The sequence below is a fragment of the Scyliorhinus canicula genome, unplaced genomic scaffold (assembly GCF_902713615.1).
Source record: "Scyliorhinus canicula unplaced genomic scaffold, sScyCan1.1, whole genome shotgun sequence".
Classification (NCBI taxonomy): domain Eukaryota; kingdom Metazoa; phylum Chordata; class Chondrichthyes; order Carcharhiniformes; family Scyliorhinidae; genus Scyliorhinus; species Scyliorhinus canicula.
In genome coordinates, this window is record NW_024055733.1 from 2,045,666 (window position 1) to 2,063,999 (window position 18,334).

Here is an 18,334-nt window from a genome sequence, read left to right on the forward strand (position 1 = left end):
TAGCGTGGCCAATCCACCTACTCTGCACATTTTTGGGTTGTGGGAGCGAAACCCACGCAGACACGGGGAGAATGTGCAAACTCCACACGGACTGTGACCCAGAGCCGGGATCGAACCTGGGACCTCAGCGCCGTGAGGCGGTTGTGCTAACCACTAGGCCACCGTTCTGCCCTAACACCCTTACCTGAGACAAATGGATTGTTGACCGCGAGATTCATGGGTTATACAGTGCACATTCTGGACAAACACATTGGGAATGTTCACCAGGAACTGCAGAGATTACACAGTACACACCAGAACAAACACAGACAGGAATGTTGACCAGAAGCTACAGTTGATGGCCGGGCATCGATAAGGACATTGAGCAAATGGTGCTCCATTAATATTTATGCTACGCACAACAAACGTTTCCACTCACAGCCCACCTGGATCCAAGGGAATATCCTGGAATTCCGTTGACGAGTTTACATATGAATTTCACAAATCATTTTCGGAAACATGTTCCTGATCCGAGAAGACGGCCACTGGAGCTGTTTCAATGCTCAGGAGATGTGGATGACCACACCAGAATCCACCGCTGATGCTCTGCGTTGATTTTTATGCGACCCCCGCCTTCCAGATATTTTGTTGTCCGACAATGTGATTGTATTCACGGGGGAGGAATCTCAGCACTTCATCAATACAACCGGCATTCACCACATTGCAACAGCCCCGGGCCACCGGGCCTCGGGCGGACTGTCATAGAGCAGATGAGACGTTCTCAGCAGTGAGGACGCTAAAATGGCCATTACACATCAAGATGGCTGTGACATCCATCTCTCGAATTATACACTCTCCACCCGCCACCCCGCCACCACCACCACTGGAGTCACCACAGAGCCATTCAGTGTTTATCACTACCGGACACGCTTGAACCTCTTATCCCTAATTTTAGTGGGGGGTCTGAAAGTGGTGTAAGCCTCCCAATAGAAGAAACAGAACTCGGTAAAGGGACACAGGCCTTTTAAAGTTTGAGACCTGATGTTTGGAAGGATTTATGCTTCAGTCCCACATTGGATACCCGGAAGAATTGTGCTGAAATGTGGTCCAGTGTCAGACATGGTGAAGTGACAAGACTGGCGGTCCAGTGTCAGACATGGTGAAATGACAAGACTGGCGGTCCAGTGTCAGACATGGTGAACTGACAAGACTGGCGGTCCAGTGTCAGACATGGTGGAATTGCCAGGCTGACGGTCCAGTGCCAGAAATGGCGGAATTGAAATGCAGACGGTCCAGTGACCGAAATGGTGGAATTGCCAGACAGACGGTCCAATGTCGGACATTGTGGAATTAAAAGCCAGACGTTCCAGTGTTAGACAAAATGAAATTGCCAGGCAGTCGGTCCAGTGTCAGATAAGGTGGAATTGCTAGGCAGTCGGCCCAGTGCCAGATATGGTGGAAGTGGCAGGCACACGGTGCAGTGTCAAAGATGGTGTAATTGCTAGGAAGAAGGTCCAGTGTCAGACATTGTGCAATTACAAGGCAGACTTTCGAGTGTTAGACATCGTTGAATTGCATGGCAGGCGGTCCAGTGCCAGACATGGTGGAATTACAAAGCAGACTGTTTAGTGTCAGGCATGCTGGAATTGAAAATCAGATAGTCCAGTGTCAGACTTTTTTGAATCACAAGGCAGATGGTGCATCTCAGAAATGATGGGATTGCAAGGCAGTCGGTCCTGTGTCAGACATGCTTGAATTGCCTGTCAGACGGTCCAGTGTCAGATATGGTGGGATTGCCAGGCAGACGGTCCAGTGTCAGATATGATGGGATTGCCAGGCAAACGGCCCCCTATCAGAATTGGTGGAATTGCCAGGCAGACGGTCCAGTGTCAGATATGGTGGGATTGCCAGGCAGACGGTCCAGTGTCAGATATGGTGGGATTGCCAGGCAGACGGTCCAGTGTCAGATATGATGGGATTGCCAGGCAAACGGCCCCCTATCAGACTTGGTGGAATTGCCAGGCAGACGGTCCAGTGTCAGATATGATGGGATTGCCAGGCAGACGGTCCAGTGTCAGATATGGTGGGATTGCCAGGCAGACGGTCCAGTGTCAGACACGGTGGGATTGCCAGGCAGACGGTCCAGTGTCAGATATGATGGGATTGCCAAGCAAACGGCCCCCTATCAAACTTGGTGGAATTGCCAGGCAAACTGCCCCCATCAGACTTGGTGGAATTGCCAGGCAGACGGTCCAGTATCAGATATTGTGGAAATGCACTGCAGACGGTCCTGTGCCAGACATGGTATAATTACAAGGCAGACGCTCCACTGTCTGCCATGGTGGAAATGCCAGGCAGACGGTGCAGTGTCAGACATGTTGTAATTGCAGGGCAGGCGGTCCCGTGTCCGACATGGTGCACTTGCCATGCAGACGATCCAGTGTCAGTCATGGTGGAATTACAAGGCCGACGTTTCAGTGTCAGCATGATTGAATTACAACGCAGACGGCCTTGTGCTAGACAAGCTGGAACTGCCAGGCAGACGGTGCAATGTCGGACATTGTGGAAATACAAGGCAGACGGTCCATTGTCCGACTGGGGAGAGTTGCCAAGCAGATAGTCCAGCGTCAGACATGTTGGAATTGCAAAGCAGGCGGTGAAGTATCAGACATGGTGGAATTACAAGGCAAACGGTCCAGTGTCAGGCATGGTGGAATTGCCAAGCAGATAGTCCAGTGTCAGACATGTTGGAATTGCAAAGCAGGCGGTCAAGTGTCAGCAATGATGGAATTAAAAGGCAAACGCTCCAGTGTCAGGCATGGTGGAATTGCCAGGCAGACGGTCCGTTGGCAGACTTGGTAGAATTACATGGCAGACGTTCCAGTGTCAGACATGGTGGAATTGTCAGGCAGACGTTCCAGTGTCAGACATGGTGGAATTACAAGGCAGACCGTCGAGTCACAGGCACGGAGGAATTGCCAGGCAAACGGTCCATTTTCGGACGTTGTGGAATTGCCAGGCAGACGGTCCAGTGTCAGACGGTGGAATTGCCAGGCAGACGATTCAGTGTCCGACCTGGTGGAATTACAAGGCAGACGTTCCAGTGTTAAACATGATTGAATTTCCAGGCAAGCGGTCCAGTGTCAAATAGGGTGGAAGTAAAATGTTGACGGTCCAGTGTCAGACATGGTGCAATTACAAGTCAGACTGTTCCGTTTCAGACATGGCAGAATTTCCAGGCAGACGGTCCAGTGTCAGTCATGATGGAAAGACAAGGCAGACGGTCCTGTGTCAGACAAGGTGGAACTGCCAGGCAGATGGTGCAGTGTGGGACATGGTAGAATTGCAAATCAGACGGTCAAGTGTCAAACATGGTGGAATTACAAGGCAGACCATACAGTGCCAGACATGGTGGGATTGCCAGGCAGCCGGTCCAGCGTCAGACATGGTGGAATTAAATGGCAGACGGCCCAGTCTTGGACATGGCGGAATTGCCAGTTCGACGGTCCAGTGTCAGAACTGGTTGAATTTATATGCAGTCGGTCCAGTGTCAGACATGGTGGAATTACAAGGCAGACGGGTCCAGTGTCACACATGGTGGAATTGACAGGCAGAAGGTCCAGTGCCAGACATGGTGGAATTGCCAGGCAGAAGATCCAGTGTCAGACACGGTGGAATTACAAGGCAGACGGTCCAGTGTCTGACATGGAGGGATTGCCAGGCAATCGGTCCAGTGTCAGATATGGTGGAAATCAAATGCAGACGGTCCAGTTTCCGACATGGTGGAATTTCCAGGCAGATAGTCCAGTGTCAGGCATGGAGGCTTTGCAAACCACCCGGTCAAGTGACAGACTTGGTGGAGTTACAAGGCAGACCATACAGTGTCAGACATGGTGGGATTGTGAGGCAGACGGTCCAGTGTCAGACATGGTGGAATTAGATGACAGACGGTACAGTCTCGGACATGGTGGAATTACAAGGCAGACGGTCCAGTGAGAGGCATGGTGGAATTGCCAGGCACACGGTACAGTATCAGACATGTTGGATTTTCGAGGCAGACGGTCCAGTATCTGAGATGGTGGGATTGCCAGGCAGATGGTCCAGTGTCAGATATGGTGGGAATGCAATGCAGACGGTCCAGTCTCAGACTTCGTGGAGTTACAAGGCAGACGGTCCAGTGTCCGACATGGTGGGATTGCCAGGCAGATAGTCCAGTGTCAGACATCTTGGCATTGCAAAGCAGGCGGTCAAGTGACAGACTTAGTGGAAATACAAGGCAGACCATACAGTGTCAAACATGGTGGGTTTGTGAGGCAGACGGTCCAGTCTCGACATGGTGGAATTACAAGGCAGACGGTCCAGTGTTAGACATGGTTGAATTGCAAGGCAGAAGTTCCAGTGTCAAGCATGGTTGAATTGCATGGCAGATGGTCCAGTGCCAGACATGGTGGAATTACAAGGCAGACTGTATGGCACGGTGGAATAAAAAGTCAGAGAGTTCAGTGTCAGAGTTGGTTGAATCACCAGGAAGACGGTCGAGTCTCAGACATTGTGGTAATTGAATACCGGTGCTCCAATGTCAGACATGGTGGAATTACCAGGTAGAAGGTCCAGGCTCAGGCATGGCGGAATTTGCATTCATCGGTAGTGTCAGATATGGTTGAATTGCCAGGTAGATGTTCCAGTGTTAGACATGGTGGAATTGCCAGGCAGACGGTCCAGTAACTGATATGGTGGAAATGCAATGCAGACGGTCCAGTGTCAGTCATGGTGGAATTAAAAGTCAGGCGGTCCAGTGTCAGACATGGTGGGATTGCCAAGCAGACGGTCCAGTGTCAACATGATGGAATTACAAGGCCGGTGGTCTACTGTCAGGCATGGTGGAATTACAGGGCAGGTGGTCCAGTGGAAGGCATTGTGCAATTGCCAGGCAGACAGTCCAGTGTGTTATGGGCCAGGGTTTAGAGATCGCGAAACTGTATATTAGAGTTCCCCTGACGCACATCTATTAATATATTGTGGCATGGGGAGCACACAGCCATCTCTTTTGTTGTGGTAAAGCAGAAATGGAAAAGGGTTTTTAAAGCAAATCAATGTTTATCCTTTGATTTCAAGTTAACCTTTTTAAAACATAAAGTGAACATCTTAGCTACCATTAATTCAAATACAACCTCCAAAGAATACAACACTAAATGATCCTAAAATCTTTCCTTTTAACTTCAATAAGACTTAAAACACCTTTTTCCAGAAGCAAATTAGGTTTACATTCACGACTGTGAACATTTATATTTCTGAATTCACCAAATGATCAAGAGATAGTCTCTTCATGGCAGAGAGGTCAACAGTACACCTGCTCTGTCTGGCTTCAGCTCCAATACTGAAAACGAAACTAAAACACACCCTGCATCAAACTGCCTAAAAGTAAAAAGCTGACAGACAGCCCGGCTCCAACCACACTCTGACATCACTGCAGTACTAAACAACCATTTCTTAAGTGTACTTTCACGACAGATACTTATGTACAGACCCATTTATAAAGACAAATTTCTTAAAGATGCTCTCACATGAGCACTGTCAGACATGGTAGGATTGCCAGGCAGCGAGACCAGTGTCAGACTTGTTGGAATTATAAGGCTGACGCTCCCGTCTCAGACATGGTGGAATTGCCAGGCAGACGGTCCAATGTGAGACCTGGTGAAATTGCCAGGAAGACGGTCCAGGGTCAGACATGGTTTAATTAAATTGCTGACGGTACATGGCAGACGGTCCAGTGTGAGACCTGGTGGAATTACAAGACAGACGGTCCAGTGTGAGACCTGTTGGAATTACAAGACAGACGGCCCAGTGTCAGACATGGTGGAATTACAAGGCAGACGCTTTGGGAAGTACTTTGACCATTTCAGGAGCTGAGAGGTCACACAGCCAATGTCTGAACAGTTGGAGCCAGCTGACATCAGCACTGTCCACGAGGCAGAGCAGAAACCGAGGGACACGGAGAGTTCCGCAGAGAATAGTAAAAAGATTTAACAACGCCAGGTAAAAGTCCAACAGGTTTGTTTCGTATCAGTAGCTTTCGGAGCGCAGCTTCTTCCTCGTGTGAATCCGGAGAGAACTCACCGGTCACCCCGATGCAGCTGGAGAGGGGGCTGTCCCCGGAATGGTGTCGAGTCCTCGAGGCAACATCCTTCTGCTGACAAAAACACTATCCCATTGGTGTAGAAACCGGTTGGCGCCCAAGATGATCCACCATGCCTCAGAACTGCCCCTTTTTAATGTCTCCAGCTTTTTCTTGTACACATTTCACTGTAAATGACTCAAGTTATTTGTATGTTACTGAGGGACCGAAGGGGAGGACTTTGATAGCGTCTCCTCTTTCAGCGGTGATCACATGTGGTCCACGTTACCAGCACTTAGCCTATCGTGTTTGAATGTGTGAGCCCCGACTAAAGTTGAGAATGCCCTGGGAGCAGGGGACAGGCAGTGTGGCCTCGGGACCACCAAATAACGTTTTTAAAAATAAATTTAGAGTACCAAATTCAGGTGTAATTTCGCGTGGCCAATCCACATGGCCTGCACTTTTGTGGGTTGTGGGGGCGAAACCCACGCAAACACCCTGCGAATGTGCAAACTCCACTCGGGCAGTGACCCAGAGGCACGATCGAACCTGGGATTTCGGGACGTGAGGCAGCAGGGCTAAGCCACTGCGCCACCGTGCTGTCATCTGCCCGTTTAAAGTTAACCATTTACTTCTCAATAATCCCTGGGAGCAGAGGACATGCAATGTGGGCATCGGAAGCCCCCCAATCAAAATAGCTGTTTCAGGGACCTCTGTGTCAGTATATAGTTAACCATTTACTTCTTCTCCATAAACCCATTTATTGTTATACAAGAAGCCCCTGACGTGTTCCCTCAAACCACCACAGTTTCATGGTCACCATTACTGAGACGGACTTCTCAAATCAAGAGACAGAGAAGGTCAATGGAACTGTGACGTTAACAGTCACTGACAGGACCATCCACGCCCAGGTCGTGTTGAAGGAGGTGACACAGTTCTGTGACCAGCTCCATATTGTATCAGATCTGCCTCACACTCTGCTCCTATACTCTCGAGAGTGGAGAAGAATGAATGGTAATCAAATTGGGGTTTACAAGATGATAACATGTATGGGTAAAGTAGAAGCTGATCATTTGCTTTCTCTTGTGTGGCGTTCCAGAACGAGAGGTCATAATCTCAGGATAACAGGCAGCAAATGTAAAACTGAGCTGAGGAGAAACTACTTCTCCCAATGGGAAATGAATCTGTGGAATTTGCTATCCAGAGGGCGTTGCATATTGGGACAGTGAGTACATTTAAGGAGTTAGATAGATATTGAATTGGTAATGGGTTGAGAATTTTGGATAATGGGCAGTACGGCGGCGTTAAGACGACGATGAGATCAGACAAGGTCGAACGGCGGAGCAGACGCGATGGGCCAAATGGCCTAATTATGCTCCTGAAATTAAAAATTTATGAACTGAATAACGTGGATTCAATTTTTCAAAGATGTTAATAACTAGAGCAAAATACTCTTAAAGTGATTTACACAACAAATTACCGGACAGAGAGACTTACCAATGACACCGACAACTGCCAGGAGGGGATAATAACCAACTTGAATTATCAGAAGTGCGCCGAGGATCCGCATTGGAAAATGCTGGAGAGACATATAGAAAAGACCCAGTGATAAACTCCTGTGTATTGTTGTAACGTTCCGATCGATAGTGCCCAGGTTCTGATCCATTGTTATAACGTTCCGATCGACAGTGCCCAGATTCTGATCCATTGTTGCGATCGGTTGTTCTGAGGTTCTGCTCTCTCCTCTCGGTCTTGCTGGAGCCGCTGATCTCTGTCACTGTTGGATTTGACGCTCCCGCTGACAGTTTGGGATAACACATTCAAATGAATCCCTTATTAATATAATAGATAAATGCTCCAATGACACGGGTAGAATCCATAGAGACTGGCATTAATTACACTCACTGAACAGATAGGTCCAGTTAACCCCTTTCAATCCAATACTTTTTATATCACAATGAAATAGAACATTAATCGTGTCCAGATAACTGTGTGTGTGTGGCTGAGGGAGGGAGCGTGGAAATAGTGGAAACACTGACCGGAATTTTCAATCCTCCTTTGATATCTGAGTAGTTTCAGGGGACTCGGGGATTGTCAATGTTCCATCCTGTTTATAATAGTAGAGAGAGATAAAGCCTGGAGTGACAGAGCAGTCTGTATAATATTAGTCACCAGGACATTTCTAAAGGTCAGACTAGATAACAGAAAGATTGCTCTTTCGCGAGATAATGATCTTATGAGTGACCCGAAGCACGGAGATCTTCATGGAAATCACATCGCACGGTTTGCATTTATTTTTCAAAATAACTGAAGGGTGAATGAGGGAACTGATATGACTTGATGTACTGGAAAATATTGCAATCAAATGTAATTTATTCAAGTTGTTATCGTGTCCCAAAGCCGTGGATTAAAGTGTCTGTGTCAGTGTGAATGTGATATTGGCTGAGATACAGAAAGCAGAGAGAAGCGGTGAATGATAGTTATTCAGACAGGAGGGGGGTAACATTGATGTTCACTCGGGGTCCACATTAGGACAATCGCTCTTCAATAAACTATTCACAGTAATAGGCTTCAATGGAAAAAATTTCAACATTCACAAATGACAGACATTCAGCAATGAAACTGTGAGCAGGATAGCAGCAATATTCAGCAGGACGTTCCCAGATCTGTGAAAGGGCGAGTCACGGGGAAAGTAAATTTCAATCACAATCTTGTGGATGATGCATTAGGGGAAGGGCTGAGGACAGGAAATATAAACTAAACGGGATAATTTTAAAAACTGTACAAGAAGGGAGTGGGTATACGTTCCCACTTTCCACTGGAAGGACGTGTTAATATGATGGAAAACACCTCAGAATACATTTAACTTTATCAATAGAGGCAGAGACTCCAAAAAGAAGTTATGGAGTTCAATCCAGGCAAATGCAAAAGCTGGTAGATTTGTTCACGGATATCTTCATCCTCTCCATACCCCGTTTCGAGTTCCCCACCTGGTTCAAGAAGACCACCACCATGCGGGTGCCAAAGAAAAGCCAGGCAATGTTCCTCAAGGACAATTGTCCACTGGCACTGACATCGAACGTAATGAATCGCTTCGAGAGGTTGATCATGAGACACATGAACTCCATACTCCTAAAATGCCGAGACCCACTGCAATTCGTCCTTCACCGCAGCCGGTCCACAGCAGACGCCATCTCCATGCCCTACACTCATCACTGGAGCATCTCGACAACAGGAACGACTACATCAGACTCCTATTCATTGAGGACAGCTCCGTATGCAACAACATAATCCCAGCCAAGCTTATATCAAAGCTTCAAAACATAGGACTTGGATCCTCCCTCTGCCACTGGATCCTCGACTTACTGACTCATAGACCACAGAATAAAGAACATCTCCTCCACAATAGTACTCAATACCGGGGCCCGCAAGGCTGTGTACTTAGCCCCCTACTATACTCTCTACACTCACACGACTGTGCGGCAAAATTTGACTGCAACTACGTATAAAAGTTTGCTGACGACACGACCACAGTGGGTCGGATCGTGAACAACGATGAGTCAGACAACAGGAGGGATATAGAGAACCTAGTTCAGTGGTGTAATGACAACAATCTATCCCTCAATGCCAGCAAAACTAAAGAGCTGACCATTGATTTCAGGAAGCAAATTACTGCACACACCCCTGCCAGCATTAACGAGGTCGAGGTGCAGATGGTTAACAGCTTCACATTCCTGGTTGTGAACATTACCAACAGGCTGTGCTGTTCCACGCACGTCGACGCTACCACCAAGAAAGAACAACAACACCTATATTTCCACAGGAAACTAAGGAAATTCGGAATGTCCACATTAACTCTCACCTTATTTTACAGATGCACCATAGCAAAAATCTTATCTGGCTGCGTCACAGCCTGGTATGGCAACTGCTCGGCCTAAGACCGCAAAAAAAACATTTGAGAGTCGTGAACATAGCCCAGACCATCACACGAACCCACCGTCCATCCATTCACTCTATCGAAACCTCCCGCTGCCTGGGGAAAACGGGCAGCATAATCAGAGACCCTTCCCACCTGGCTTACTCACTCTTCCAAATTCATCCATTGTGCAGGAGATACAAAAGTCTCAGAACGCGCACTAACAGACTCAAACACAGCTTCTTCGCGCTGTTATCAGTCTCTGAAAAGACCCTATTATGGACTGATGGACTTAGAGATTGATCTGATCTCTTCAGGCATCTTCTCTCCTGAGTAGTACTGCGCTCCGTGTGCTTCAGCCGATGCCTGTGTCTATGTATTTACATTGCGTACCATGTGTTTGCTCTATCATGTATTTTATTTTCATGTACGGAATGATCTGTCTGAGTTGCACGCAGAACAATACTTGTTACTGCTTCTCGGTACACGTGACAATGAAGCAAACAAACAGGCCGGTGCCAAACTGCTGACGTTGCAGACAACATAGATTGAGTTCTCCCTGCCGCATTAACGAGGGAGCTCGCAGTCTGCAAGGGTCTTGGGAAAGACAATCATTTCCACCGCTAAGTCCGGTGGGTGTTTCGACATTATTGACAGGGGATTGTTGTACAGAAACATGGAACATCGGAGCAGGAGGAGGCCATTCGGCCCTTTCAGTCTGCTTCACATGCATTTTGTACATCTCTGACCATCCGACTAATTGACCTATTCCTTCTTTCCTCCCTATCCTTGGATCAGTTTAGCCCCAAGTGGCATAACCAGCTGTTCCTTGAAAATATGCAATGTTTTAGCTTCAACTACTTTCTGTGGCCCAGAATGCCACAGGCTTGCAACTCTCTGAGTGAGGAAATGTCTCCTCCTATCAGTTTTAAATGGCCTATTCGTATTCTCAGACTGTGCCCCGAGATCCGATCTCCTGAGCCATTGGCAACATTCTTCCTGCATTCACCTTTTTCACAGGTTTCTATGATCCTGCCACTGTCATTCTTCAGAACTGTAGTGAATATTGTTCCGGCATCCTGGATGAGTGCGCGGTCAGTTCCAGTCCCACAGACGCAGGAGTCCCAACATAAGTGAATTAACCAATGATTCGCTTCTTTTCCTAATAGTTTTACCCATTGACTGCTCCAATGAATTACGGACACCAGATTTATCGGTAAAATATTAATAAACTATTTATTAATAACATGTATAAAAGATGAGCGCCTGGCGGAAATAATCTACCTATTTAGGAAAAACCCAGTCCAACCTCCACCCAGACACACATTAGGCAGCCACACGATGAAGAGGGAGGGGAGGAATCAAAACAATTGGAAAAAGGATAAGGTTTGAGATGAATCTGCTCTCTTGCTGTTATGGCATTTTTAGCCGCGGTTAATTTGGTTTTCTCTGAATGGCTCTGGGGAATGGATTGTTACACGTCAGCACAATTTTGGCGTTCGATTATCAGAAGAAGATTTACACAAGAGATTCAGGTCGGCGCAATTTTAAAAAAATGTTATTATTGATGTTTCAGGTAACAGTTACAGAATAGTCGCTGTCACAAGAGCCGTGATTGGTCTCTGATGCGGGAGATTACTGACATTTTTACATCTCTGTTTATTTTTTTACCCTGGTTTATTGGGTTCCACTGGGACCGCTGGCGCTTGGCTACAGTGGTTTCCCCCAACTTCATCCTCATGTGTCTTGGCGCGCTTAGTGTTCCTCCCGTTGCTTGTCTGCAGACTGATTTATTTAAAAAAAAATACATTTGGAGCTGAAATCATTTTTTCCTAAACACCTAGCCTGCACATCTTCGGGTTGCGGGAGCGAAACCCACGCAGTGAGGCAGCAATGCTAACCACTCCGCCACCGTGCTGCCTTGTGGACTTGATGCAGATAGTGGGGGTTGTTGAGTTGGTCCCATGCCTCCCTTGGTTCAGAGGCCTTCAACGAAGGGTGGGTCTTCTTGTTCTCACGGTTGCTGCCCGTGCGTGGGAGGCCTGCGCTCCCGCTATGAATTGCCGTTCTCCACCCCTCAACCCTGTGGCTGCTGGGTGCAAAACGGTCTAGAACATAGAACATAGAACATTACAGTGCAGTACGGGCCCTTCGGCCCTCGATGTTGCGCCGACCTGTGAAAGCATCTGAAGCCTACCTGACCTACACAATTCCATTTTCATCCATATGTCTACCCAGTGACCACTTAAATGCCCTTAAAGTTGGCGAGTCTACTAATGTTGCAGGCAGGGCGTTCCACACCACTACTACTCTCTGAATAAAGAAACTGCCTCTGACGTCTGTCCTATATCTATCACCCCTCAATTTAAAGCTATGTCCCCTCATGTTGGTCATCAGAATCCGAGTAAAAAGACTCTCACTGTCCACCCTATCTAACCCTCTGACTATCTTATATGTCTCTATTAAGTCACCTCTCAGCCTTCTCCTCTCGAACGAAAACAACGTCAAGTCCCTGAGCCTTCCCTCGTAAGACCTTCCCTCTATACCAGGCAACATCCCAGGAAATCTCCTCTGAACCCTTTCCAAAGCTTCCACATCCTTCCTATAATGTGGTGACCAGAACTGCACGCAGTACTCCAGGTGCGGCCGCAACAGAGTTATGTACATCTGCAGCATGACCTTGTGGCTCCGAAACTCAATCCCCCTGCTGATAAAGGCTAGCACACCATATGCCTTCTTAACAACCCTATTAACCTGGGTGGCAACTTTCAGGGATTTATGTACCTGGATGCCGAGATCTCTCTGTTCATCTGCACTACCAAGAATCTTGCCATTAGCCCAGTACTCTGCATTCCAATTACTCCTTCCAAAGTGAACCACTTCACACTTTTCCGCATTAAACTCCATCTGCCACCTCTCAGCCCAGCTCTGCAGCTTATCTATGCCCCTCTGTATCCTATAAAATCCTTCAGCACTATCCACAACTCCTCCGACCTTCGTGTCATCTGCAAATTTAATAACCCATCCTTCTACACCCTCTTCCAGGTCATTTATAAAAATGACAAACAGCAGTGGCCGCAAAACAGATCTTTGCGGTACACCACTAGTAACTGAACTCCAGGATGAACATTTGCCATCAACCACCACCCTCTGTCTTCTTTCAGCTAGCCAATTACTGATCCAAACCGCTAAATCACCTTCAATCCCATACTTACTTATTTTCTGCAATAGCCTACCGAGGGGAACCTTATCAAACGCCTTACTGAAATCCATATACACCACATCAATCGCTTTACCCTGATCCACCTGATTGGTCACCTTCTCAAAAAACTCAATAAGGTTTGTGAGGCATGACCTACCCTTCACAAAACCCTGTTGACTATCGCTAATCATCTTGTTCTTTTCAAGATGATTATAATCCTTATCTCTTATAACCTTTTCCAACATTTTACCCACAACCGAAGTAAGGCTCACAGGTCTATAATTACCAGGGTTGTCTCTAATCCCCTTCTTGAACAAGGGGACAACATTTGCTATCCTCCAGTCTTCCGGTACTATTCCTGTCGACAAAGACGACATAAAGATCAAGGACAAAGGCTCTGCAATTTCCTCCCTGGCTTCCCAGAGAATCCTAGGATAAATCCCATCTGGCCCAGGGGACTTATCTATTTTGACATTTTCCAAAATTGCTAACACCTCCTCCTTTTCAACCTCAATTCCATCTAGCCTGGTCGACTGAACCTGAGTGTTCTCCTCGACAACATTGTCTTTCTCCAGTGTAAACACTGACGGAAAATATCCATTTAACGCTTCCCCTATCCCCTCTGATTCCACAGACAACTTTCCAATACTATCCTTGATTGGCCCTAATCTTACTCTAGTCATTCATTTGTTCCTGATATACCTATAGAAAGCCTTAGGGTTTTCCTTGATCCTGTCCGCCAACGACTTTTCGTGTCCTCTCCTCGCTCATCTTAACTCTCCCTTTTAGTCCTTCCTGGCTAACTTGTAACTCTCGTGCCCTAACTGAGCCTTCATGTCTCATCCTAACATAAGCCTTCTTCTTCCTCTTGACAAGTGCTTCAACTTCCTTAGTAAACCACGGTTCCCTTGCTCGACAACTTCCTCCCTGCTTGACAGGTACATACTTATCAAGGACACGCAGTATCTGTTCCTTTAAAAAGCTCCACATTTCGATTGTACCCATCCCCTGCAGTTTCCTTCCCCTTCCTATACATCCTAAATCTTGCCGAATAGCTTCATAATTGCCTATCCCCAGCTATAATTCTTGCCTTGCGGTATATACCTATCCCTGCCCATTGCTAAAGTAAACATAACCGAGTTGTGATCACTATCACCAAAGTGCTCACCTACATCTAAATCTAACACCTGGCCGGGTTCATTACCCAGTACCAAATCCAATGTGGCCTCGCCCCTTGTTGGCCTGTCTACATACTGTGTCAGATAACCCTCCTGCACACACTGTACAAAAACTGACCCATCTATAGTACTCGAACTATAGTATTTCCAGTCAATATTTGGAAAGTTAAAGTCCCCCATAACAAGTACCCTGTTACTCTCGCTCCTGTCGAGAATCATCTTTGCAATCCTTTCCTCTACATCTCTGGAACTATTCGGAGGTCTATAGACAACTCCCAACAGGGTGACCTCTCCTCTCCTGTTCCTAACCTCGGCCCATACTACCTCAGTAGACGAGTCCTCAAACGTCCTTTCTACTGCCGTAATACTTTCCTTGATTAACAATGCCACACCTCCCTCTCTTTTACCATCTTCTCTGTTCTTGCAGAAACATCTAATCCTGGAACCTGCAACAACCATTCATGTCCCTGCTCTACCCATGTCTCCGAAATCGCCACAACATCGAGATCCCAGGTACCAACCCATGCTGCAAGCTCATCCACCTTATTCCGGATGCTCCTGGCGTTGAAGTAGACACACTTCAAACCAGCGTCTTGCTTGCCGGTGCCCTCTTTCGAACTTTTAACCCTATCCTGACCTCACTACTCTCAACCTCCTGTACACTGGGACTACAATTTAGGTTCCTATCCCCCTGCTGAATTAATTTAAACCCCCCCGAAGAGCACTAGCAAACCCCCCCCCCCCCCAGGATATTGGTGCCCCTCTGGTTCAGGTGAAGGCCATCCTGTTTGTAGAGGTCCCAACTTCCCCACAATGAGCCCCAATTATCCTGGAAACCAAAATGCTCCCTCCTGCACCATCCCTGTAGCCTCGTGTTCAATTCATCTCTCTCCTTATTGCTCACTTCGCTAGCACGTGGCACGGGTAACAACCCAGAGATAACAACTCTGTTTGTTCTAGCTCTCAGCTTCCACCCTAGCTCCCTGAATTTCTGTCTCAAATCCCCATCTCTCTTCCTACCAATGTCGTTTGTACCTATGTGGACCACGACTTGAGTCTGCTCCCCCTCCCCCTTAAGGATCACAAAAACACGATCAGAGACATCACGAACCCTGGCACCTGGGAGGCAACACACCAAACGTGTGTCTCTTTCGTTCCCACAGAACCTCCTGTCTGTTCCTCTAACTATGGAGTCCCCAATGACAAGTGCTCTGCTCCTCTTCTCCCTTCCCTTCTGAGCAACAGGGACAGACTCTGTGCCAGAGACCTGTGCCCTATTGCTTACCCCTGGTAAGTCGTCCCCCGCAACAGTATCCAAAACGGTATACTTGTTATAGAGGGGAACGTCTGTAGATAGGCTTGTGAATTTGCTTCATGTCATGTGGAATCCCTGCTCAGAACCTTGTATTTCCAATGTAATATTCCATAACGTCAGTAATTAATCGAGATCTGAGAGACATTCTGAGTCCCGGGGTGGCACTGCCGACGTCCTTCCACCGGTTGGAGTCTCTGCCTGGCGGTCAGTAAGGCGAAGGCCAGGGCATCCCCCTCTTTCCCTGACCAGAGCTCCGGCTGCTCTGACACCCCGAAGGCCAGGGCGTCCCTCTCTTTCCCTGACCAGAGCTCCGGCTGCTCTGACACCCCGAAGGCCAGGGCCTCCCCCTCCTTCCCTGACCAGAGCTCCGGCTGCTCTGACACCCCGAAGGCCAGGGCCTCCCCCTCCTTCCCTGACCAGAGCTCCGGCTGCTCTGACACCCCGAAGGACAAGGCGTCCCCCCCTTTCCCTGACCCGAGCTCCGGCTGCTCTCTGACACCCCGAAGGCCAGGGCCTCCCCCTCCTTCCCTGACCAGAGCTCCGGCTGCTCTGACACCCCGAAGGACAAGGCGTCCCCCCCCTTTCCCTGACCAGAGCTCCGGCTGCTCTCTGACACCCCGAAGGCCAGGGCGTCCCCTTCTTTCTCTGACTAGAGCTCCGGAGGCTCTGACACCCCACAGGCCAGGGCCTCCCCCTCCTTCCCTGACCAGAGCTCCGGCTGCTCTGACACCCCGAGGACCAACCCGTCCCCCTCCCCCGGGGACTTCTCGTAATTGTCCATCACCTCCGGGAAGAACCCGCTCAGACGCATCTTGCTGAGGCCGCTCTGTGCACCACCTTGAGCTGCATCAGGCTGAGCCCGGCGCAGGAGGAGGTGGAGTTGACTTTGTGATGCGCCTCGATCCAGAGTCCTGTCCCTATATCTGCCCAGTTCCTTCACCGACTTTTCACTGGTCTCCAGTGGAGTATGACGTTTTCTAGCATGTCTCCTGTACATGTGGCCTTATTTTTCGTCCCCTAACCAATCCAGTCCCACCACTGTATCCAGAAATGTGTCTGTTTCTGGGGGAAGGTCTGCATCTCCTTGTGGGGGAAGTTACAAAGCTGCAAGAATCTTAGGTTGCTTCTTTTCGGGATTTGGAGCCTCTCTGTCAGTTTAACTGAATAGACAGCCTGTCATTGACGGACATGCCCACAACTTCAGCACCACTTTGTCTCCCCAAATGCACGCGCCAAACGTACTGTCCATCCCTGCCAGCGCGAACCTGTAATTGGTACAGGTGGGGGTCCGGCGGAACTCTCATCCAGTTCAAATTGGCCTGGCCTGGAGTATGTGTGGGGGCTGGCAGGGAGCGGCCTGGCCTGGAGTGTGTGAATGGGCTGGCCGCGGTGGCCTGGCCTGGAGTGTGCGTGTGGGATGACACGAAGTGGCCTGGCCTGGAGTGTGGGCTGGCCGGGAGTGGCCTGGAGTGTGCGTGCGGGCGGGCCTGGAGTGGCCTGGCCTGGAGCGTGTGTCTGGGCTGACACGAAGTGGCCTGGCCTGGAGTGTGGGCTGTCCGGGAGTGGCCTTGAGTGTGCGTGTGGGCTGGCCTGGAGTGGCCTGGCCTGGAGTGTGTGTGTGGGCGGGTCTGGAGTGGCCTGGCCTGGAGTGTGTGTGTGGGCTGACACGAAGTGGCCTGGCCTGGAGTGTGGGCTGGCCGGGAGTGGACTGGCCTGGAGTGTGAGTGCGGGAGGTCGGGTGTGGCTTGGCAGTCAGCGCTCAGAGAGAGTTACCTATGATAGATACCTCCTCCATTCAGAACAAGTCCATCTCCAGCATCCTTCAACATCCCTAAACGTTCTCCACGCTGGCTGCCGAGTGATACAAAAGAAGATTCGGCATGGACAGGGCTCCCACGTGCCCACCTCGTTGTAGAATCTATTTGCGGATTCTAGAAACTCTCCCAATTTTACACAGTAGTATCAGGGAAGGATTTCAAAATTTACAGTGGTTCCTGGGCAGTACATCATTATTACAGTGGCATTGGGTAGGTAACCTCATTTACAGAGGTGCCTGGTTCGAATATCATTATTTACAGTGGTCCCTGTGTAGTATATCATCATTTACAGAAGTCTGTGGGCAGTATATTACTATTTACCCCGAACGTTGGGTAGTATATCATAATGTCCTGTGCTCCCTGTGCAGTATATCATTATTTGCACTAGTCCGTGGCCAGTATATCATCATTTTTACTTGTCCCCATGTCGTATATCATTATGTGCAGTGGTCCCTGGGCAGGATATCATTTTTTACAGTGTCCCTATGTAGTATGCAATTATTTACAGTGGTCCCTGTGTAGTACATCATTGTTTACAACGGTCTCAGGGTGGAATTCCATTATTTAATGTGGTCGCTGGCTAGTATATCATTATTTACAGCGGCCCCTGGGTGTTATGTCACTATTTACAGTGATCCCCGTGTCGTGCTTCATTATTGACAACGGTCCCAGTGTGGAATTGCATTATTTACAGTGGTCCCAGCATTGTACGTCATTATTTGCAGTTGTCCCCGGTTAGTATATTACGATATAAAGTAGTCACTGAGCCGTATATCATTATTTACAGTGGTGCCTGGGTAGTATATCATTAT